General features: G+C 41.9%; 1 long non-coding RNA gene across 1 annotated transcript in view; it reads right to left on the reverse strand.

Annotated features, from left to right (window-relative positions):
• LOC117947835 overlaps positions 1-3,607 on the reverse strand; it is a 13,871-nt gene extending 10,264 nt beyond the window's left edge. Inside the window, exon 1 of the long non-coding RNA XR_004657330.1 lies at positions 3,596-3,607. This is a non-coding gene — a long non-coding RNA (uncharacterized LOC117947835). The remainder of the gene's footprint in view (positions 1-3,595) is intronic.
• Positions 3,608-8,576: the final 4,969 nt, after the last annotated feature.

The raw sequence follows: 8,576 nt of genomic DNA on the forward strand, positions 1-8,576 counted from the left end.
GAAAGAAAAAACAAAAACACAAAAATTAAATAAAAAGGACAGACTCACGGTCAGCCGGGCCCCACCACAACACATAGCACTTCCAAAAATAATTTGGCCTCCCCCTGCTTACCTCCCCACAAAAACAGAGCTACTGCTGGAGTCACGCTGTTCTAATGAACCACTCATATACAGATAGCTATGAAACGTACAGCACTTTAACGCTAACCCGACCCTGCTGTATAAGAATGCTCTGTTCCCACGTAGGGAGGAGGTCAGCGTGACACAGCGCTGTCAAGACGAGGAGTGGAGTTCACTTCCCAGGGACAAATACAAAACATATACCCAGGAAACGCGTGTCCGGGTCACGGGACTGTTTTAATTTCTCTCTTTTTTCTTGCCAATTTCTATTTGCAGATTTGGTATAATGTGGTTACTACTGGCATGTTACTGTGATGAAACTGTCAAGAAAGATCTAAATAGAACAATCTTGCATACGGCTGTACAGTTAGATTGGTCAGAAACGCTTCTTCTCTTTGAGGGAGCTTTCAATGAATCAGAGCAGCAATGACAATTTGCATGGGAACAAAATTCCTAAAAAATAATTTAAAAAACTAAACTCCTCTAATCCAGGGTGAGTCAGAATCTTTCCAAAAGTCTATAGGCTTTAGCTGCAGAATGTATGAGGTTTCTCTCTAAATCTAACCCAGTGGGATACAACATGAAAAAGGCAAGTTGAAGCTGCAACTTTCAGAGTTGTTGATGTCTCAATGCTTCACGGGAAAGAGTAAGAAAATGCTGACAGAGGACAACACATGGGTTGTTACCACTGACCACTGGGACCTGATGACTGCCATGTCTCCCTGTGTATTACTTTCTCCTGTTATTATTACTTTAGTCTCAAATGTGGTCCTCCGTTAACTTGAAAGGATAGAACATTATTACATTAGCTTTTATGGGAGGCTGTTCAGAAGCAGCTGTTATTAAATTTAGATTTATATGAGTGAAGGCTCCACACTGCAGTGTACTAGGAATCAATACATATTATATTCACAAACAATAAAAAAAATCCACACTCACGACATTAAAGTTGTGCCTTCATCACCACTCTGCAGAGTTGTACAGTCCAGTCCAGCTTCGATAACGCAGTAACTCTCCACAGGCATAAAGACATTCTGTCTGAACAAATACACACTGTTTGAAGTGGAAAAGGTGTGTGTGTGTGTTTGATGTAGATGTGTTTCTATCTGGAGATGACTCTCACTCTCTTCAAATCTCTTTGTGTGTCCATTAGTGTGTGTGCATTAGGAGTTGTGCTTGAACCTTTTCCAACTCAATGATCCTGACCCAGAATAGGTGTGACAGCTGGCACCGGCGTGGCAGAAGGCCTTCGCTGATCCCCTCTCGGCCTCCACAAAAAGCACCCACCGTTGCCCCATGTTTGCCATTTACACTTTATCAAGGACACACACAATGTGTACTTTAAGTATGCATATCTTCTATAACTGCTTCTTCCTGAAGCCTTTTGTCAACATTAGGGAAATAAGCAGGGGGGACACAACCATTGACACAATGCACTAGGACCTGTGACCTGGAAGGACCCATGCACTTAGGTAAGGTACTTCACACGCATAACACACGAAACTGGAGCATAACATAGCCATACCATGTTCTTCCCTAAACCTAACCAAGTAGTTTTCTTGCCTACACCTTTGTTTCAATTCACAACATTAACCATGTTTTGAATACTGGGACCGTTTAACCATTTTCCCTGTCACTGGTATGAAGATGTATAATCTGCAAAATACAGTTCCCCTGAAACGTGATTGAAAATGCTGTTCAATTGTTCTGGAACATAATTTTTGGGAGACAGGGTTAGCATGAGACATGTGTCTGCGCAAAACCCTATGTAGCCACTCTGAGCTACATGAACACCAACACAAAATGGCACACACCTAAAGTTTTAGAATACATGTATATAACAATATTACACCAATAACCAAAGATTCTTCTGTTGTTGTATTTCCAGGGAAATGCTTGAGGTCTTCTGATTTAATTTATTCGACTAGTGTAAACTAGCCAGGCCACTTTGGGATTTAACCACAGACAATACCGATGTCAAAATGAATGTCCTCGTAGGACAAAAGTCACATTGAAAGGCCAGTTAAGGACAGTGGGGGGGGAAAAAAGACCCAGATGTGCATTAAGACTCAGTGATATACGTTCTGATAGGCAGATGAATTGATAAGCAAACAAAGAGGTTAATGGACAGGGAAAACACTCCTGCATGTGTCGACATACTGATGTTGTGAGAGTTTTTGCAGCAACTGTCCGGGGGGGTTATAAATTCCTAAAAAATGTCCAGTTTTCACTGTTTTTCATGGGACCTTTAAGCGTGTAAATTGACTGGCACCTTGCACACGATACTACATTACTTTTTTGCGCAACACAATTCCAGAAAGGCTGCCTTGTGGGCCACTCTGAGAAGAGCACATATAGGGAGCAGATCAGACAGGGCAGCACATCCAGGGAGCACATCCAGGGAGAAGATCAGTAGGGAGCACATGCAGGGACCAGAGCAGACAGGGAGCACATCCAGGGAGAAGATCAGACAGGGAGCACTGCATGCAGGGAGCAGATCAGACAGGGAGCACATCCAGGGAGAAGATCAGACAGGGAGCACTGCATGCAGGGAGCAGATCAGACAGGGAGCACATCCAGGGAGAAGATCAGACAGAGAGCACATAGAGGGACCAGAGCAGACAGAGAGCACATACAGGGCCAAGATCACACAGGGAGCACATGCAGGGACCAGAGCAGACAGGGAGCACATCCAGGGAGAAGATCAGACAGGGAGCAGATACAGGGAGAAGATCAGACAGAGAGCACATAGAGGGACCAGAGCAGACAGAGAGCACATACAGGGCCAAGATCACACAGGGAGCACATACAGGGAGAAGATCAGACAGAGAGCACATAGAGGGACCAGAGCAGACAGAGAGCACATACAGGGCCAAGATCACACAGGGAGCACATACAGGGAGCAGATCAGACAGCGGAGCAGCCTTGCACAGAAAATGTCAAAGTGCAAAATAATTTTTCCACAAGTAGGAGGCGGAGTCAATCGTGTGCAAAGCTAGCACATTTGTTTCAGTGTCTAATAAAGGTGTTGGAGATCTCAAAGCTCACATGGAAACCAGATAACATAAAAAAAACTGTGCAAGGTGAGAGTTACCACAAAGTTGACTGAGTTCTTTCCTGGGAAAACAGAGGATGCTGTAAATGCAGCGGAAAGTGCGATTACATTTCATACTGTGAAACAGCTATAGATCCATAGTTCACCAGTACCTTGCTAAAAAAAAAGTCATTTCCAGATTCGGACATTGCTGAAGGGTTTAGTCCGCTCGCACTAAGACTGGGGGAGGGATGGAAACAAGTAATATTGGCACTAAGAAGTGTTGAACTGATAAATGAAACACCAACATCAAAAAGTAAAAAACTCACAATCCTATAATATTATTTCACTTGGACATTTGTTTGCATTGTGATAGGTCTTTCAATGTCAATCTACATTTAATTTGGTTGTCTTTTCAGCTGTCAAGATTTTCACAATAACACTGGTTTTCAGTTTCAACTTTCTGTCACTGTTTTGGTGCAGGCAAGAGTGCCCTGAGGGAAGGGACAAAGAGGGCGTGGTTGATGTGCTATTTATATAGGCTACTTGCAAGAGACCACACCCCCATAGGAATCCTCACAGATGTGTTAAAATCGCATATCTGCAATGTCTTCCTCAAATTCACCTGGAACCTCCAGATCTCAACTAAGTCTGTTTATCTCTCACAGAGAAGCAGGCTGGTTTAGTGTTAACTTTTAATGTAGGCCTTAACTGTGCTGTTAGGAGAGGTTAGCATTGTTCTCTTAATTCAACACATGTCAGCTAACTTGTGGCTTATTGTAGCCAAGTTTCCTGCCGGGGATGTCAATTTATCTTCTATAATCTAGTGTTTCTAATGACAGTAATAAAAAACAGCCGTTTTCCTTGGATTAGGGTGGCAGATAAATCATGGTTACCGCTGACGCCGTGGACTTGCTCCTCACCCTGCCACGCCCTGCTACACCCTGCTATGCTGTTCATTGCCTTGCTTTTTCCTGCTACATCCTGTGACGCCCTGCAGTGCCCAGCTACACCATGAACTACTAAGCTACTATAACTACTATTTCTATTCAATGTTCCATTATCTTTATTGTGACTATTATTGCCAGTGTTCATCACCCCCCCAACCGGCCCCGTCAGACACCGCCTACCAAGAGCCTGGGTCTGTCCCAGGTATTTCCCTGAAAGGACGTTTTTCCACTGTCAAACTAAATGATGCTCTTGGGGGAATTACTGGAATTGTTGGGTCTTTACAAATAGAGTAGGTCTAGACCGCACTATATAATTTACAAAGTGTCTTGAGATAACTGTTATGAATTGAATTGAATGGATTAGGAGACATGGCATTCATCCCACTTTGGATGGAGCCGCTCTCATATCAAAAAATCTGACAAAGTCTATTATCGGTCATAAACCATGACAACCCAAGTCTGATATTAGTAATCAGAGGTGCAGGGCTACGTGCTCCTCGGTGCTTCTGTTAGAGCAGTCGCCCACGCATCTGTCCCCTGACTCAGACCAGTTTAATCAATGGTAAACAAAGAGGGGCTACACCTAACAACCTAATTCGAATTAAAACTACCACTGCAATGATAAAACAGAATAGGGAAATTAGATGTGGACTATTAAATATTAGATCTCTGTAAACAATTTGGTATCAGGTAATCAAATTGATCTGTTCTGTCTTACTGAAACATGGATGGGCCATGAACAGGGACAGACAGTGACCAAAAAAATAAAATAATATAAATAAAAAATAAAAAAAATCGGCCCAAACTGGCCCACTATGTAAAAATCACAAATACCACCCGACCTTGGGTATCCCTGAATGTGTAAGGCCTATCAACTTCTACTCCTTAAAACTGCTAACACCATGTAATGACACAGCAAGAATCAGTGAGGGTTGACACATTACAAACTTCAAAAATTTGCAAAAATAATTTGGCAGGGTTCTTTTATTTGAGCTGCTTGGGTAACTTAGTTTCCTTTTTGCATTTAGACTGTTCTTGCTTCGGTCTTATATATATATATATATATATATATATATATATATATATATATATATATATATATATTCATCATATACAATAATAATAATAAAAAGCCCTGCAGAAAAAGGTAAGATAAAAAGCACTTTCCATGTCTTCCTGTCACTGCCTCTTATATTCAGGGACATAAGAAAATCTGCAATGAACAAAGAAAACACTGTAACATTAACATGATTGCATTGCATTGACAGCTTCAGAAGAAATGCAAAAAACAGTGAATTAATGAGGCCTGGTCCTGCCGAATCAGAGACTGAGCAGGCAACAAAGACATCTGACACTGGCCAAGATGTAAAACCAAAGGATGTAACTGCTGACCTGCAACTGTTTGTTTTTTTAAATGCAGACCAGTGGCGTTTATTACTGACACTAATAGATTCCTTTTAGCGTCTAGCCCTTTGGACTCATTTTTCAACGTGCTTGGTCGGGACTCTTGGCGTCAGTATTTGACGCTCTGGGTCGGGAAGTACATCTAACTGACATGCGCTGATGCCGGGTGGGGTTCCAAAATGACAAGGACAAGAACAGGACTTTAGAGGGTGACAATTTTTGAGGACTCTTTTGACCTGATTTAAAACAAATTGGCCTACGGTAAGGGGGTCAATTCCACTGTTGGTATTGTGATGGGGACAGAATACATAGAGAATAGAAGTCAACGGGAGCGGGACGTACAAATGTGTATTTTGAGTGTGAGATCTCCGTTAGGAATTACGTTATGAAATCGCCTAGGCCAGGTAATGCATGTATAGTGTAGCCTGAATTTCTGAGGCAACCTCATTGATTGTCGCTAGTGATGGACAACATTGGACAATAAAAGAATGTTTCTTTTTCTATCTGTCTATTCCAACAGGTGGAAACATGTGTCCGCAACAAAGGCCGCCACAGTGTCTGATAACTTTATATAGAAAATGAAACGGGAGCGGGACGGGATTCAAGAGTCTTTCTCTCTGGATTTTTTTCTAGGGGGGGGGGGGGCAGTCACGTGATCGGGAGTATTTTTGTGTGAGGGGATGACTCATGTCTCTACGGGAAGCTACGGGTTGTGTGACAGAAGTTTCTGCTCCTGTAGAGGGTAAATGTTTCCACGAAATACCCCATGTTTTAAGAAAAACACGTTTTATCGGCGATCTTATGGAGAAAACCTACTACTGTCCTAAGCGTAACAGCAACGACTCTGATTGGTCCAACTCTGTTCCCATGGAAACATTTAGCATACCCGCAAAAACGCCAACGGTTAGAGCAAGCTCCTGCCATTGAAATGTATGATAGTTTCAAAAAAGGTTTTTTGAACAGAATCAAATGTGTTATGCTCACTATTCATCTCGTAGCTGCTTACCTTGGTTCCAGACTTAAAACTCTTTGTATAAGAATTTGTAAAACGTCAACAAAACAATTGAATGGGGAAAAGTGCCTGATCATTAATCCTCTTATAGCGGCGAGGTGGAGCTGCTGCTCCGCCTGGTGCGCCCCGTACAGATGCTAAAGGGGGAGTCTTGCGTTGGTATCTGACGCTGAGAACCACTAACCACTGCACAGGTTCTCAACCTTTTGCAAGCTGGGCCCCCCCCCCAAAGCTGGTTCATTGCAGTTGCAATTGCAGTTTCCTTTGCTAAAAGGTTCTCAGACGCTGACTGAAATAGAAGAGGAATGGGTGAGGTTCGGCAACAGCGTTAAAGTCTGCAACGCTGGAGAACATGTCGCAGTTCCCTCAATCGATGTGGACTGAGGCGTCCACTCTGTCTGCAAGGAGCAAAATATGAGTTCCACGGCCTTGCAAAGACAGGTTGAGGCCATCAAGTGGTCAAATATTTTGACTAATTAGGACAGAGACGCAAGCCACACAGTGTCATCCCGATGCTTTGCCAGTGCTATGATGCTTTCTAATCCCTGATTCAAAGTCCTTGAGTAAACTATTACTATGTAGAAAATCACATCACTAAACTGATTAGCGACTACGTTCTCAAGGATCTTGGAGAGAGAAAGGGAAGGTTAGATATAAGTCTCTAGTTTGCTGAGACCTCAGGGTCGAGGGAGGGTTTTTCAGGAGAGGTTTTATCACAGCTACTTTACTTTGGGACTGTCTGTCAGCCTGGCTATAGTGCTGAAAAGAAACCTGGGCTTGTTCTTATTATCCTCTATTAGAGATGATTAACAGTCGGATCTGGCTATTCTGAGGGCCTTCCTATACATCTACAGACTGTCTGGCCAGTCTAAACAAGATTGTCTGGCCAGTCTAAACAAGATTATTCAAGTTTGGTGGAACGCCATGTACTTTCAAGTTTGTGGGAGCTTGGTGTTAATTTGCGAGTTTGGTAGTTATACCAAGGTGCTAGTAAGTTACCTTTGCTTTGTCATCCGCATATCAAAAACATGAAAGTTCTTTGTGTTCCCTAATAATATTGTCTAGAGGAAGCAGCATGTCTTCTAGACTGACCAAAGTATTCCCTGTGGTGGCGGATCCATATTAACAGATCTAATTAATACAGAGACTTGCATTTCAGTCATGCTTGATGTCTCCTTTAATTAAAACAATTACAAATGAATTAATTTGAAGACAATGAGATATAACAGACACACCTGGTATAACATGGGTGGGACATGTGATGTGACTGTATACGACTGTGGCTAAACTGATTAGTGAAGGAGAACTTCCACCGCAGATTGGTTTGGGTTTTGTGGATGTAGAAGAGTTGCACGCACACACACACACTAAGACACTAACACACATACACGTGCGTCGCGCATCAATGAACCAGACAGGTTATTGAGGACACTGACAGAGAGACAGAAAAGATTTCATCAGCGTTGATGAAATGATTTTTTGACCTCTGAAAAGGGATTCTTTTTAGAGAAAAATCCTAATTAAAAGGAGATTAAACCTTTGACCAAATATTGAGAAAGACATCGGCACACAGGGAGATATGGAGAGGTATTAAATCAGATCAGATTTATGGAAATGAAGTACAGCCGCTAAAACAGGGCAATGAGAGAGAGAGTGTGTGTGTGTGTGTGTGTGTGTGTGTGTGTGCACATTTTCACATCCACCTACTCAAATGTCTGTGCAAAAGAAAAGTGAAAATGTTAGCTGAAGTGCTTGTGAGTGCTCGTTTGCATTTGATTAGACAGCATGAAAACACTTTTTTACAGCAATGAAAAGAAATCCTAATTTTATGGAAAAACATTTTTACAGTAGTTTTCAGTTTGTTAAAATTATGGTCAAAAGCCTATAAAATGATAGACATTATATGTAAATTAACAACCCTGTTAGTTTAAGTATCATGCCAAAAATAAATCTGTAAAATATGTAAATACTGTTTTGCGCCAAACCCTTAAATGAATATGACTGTATTCATGTAAAAATGTAATGTTTTAAAATCTATTTGAATAAGGGTGTTTCA

This window comes from Etheostoma cragini, chromosome 7, assembly GCF_013103735.1.
Source record: "Etheostoma cragini isolate CJK2018 chromosome 7, CSU_Ecrag_1.0, whole genome shotgun sequence".
Lineage (NCBI taxonomy): Eukaryota > Metazoa > Chordata > Actinopteri > Perciformes > Percidae > Etheostoma > Etheostoma cragini.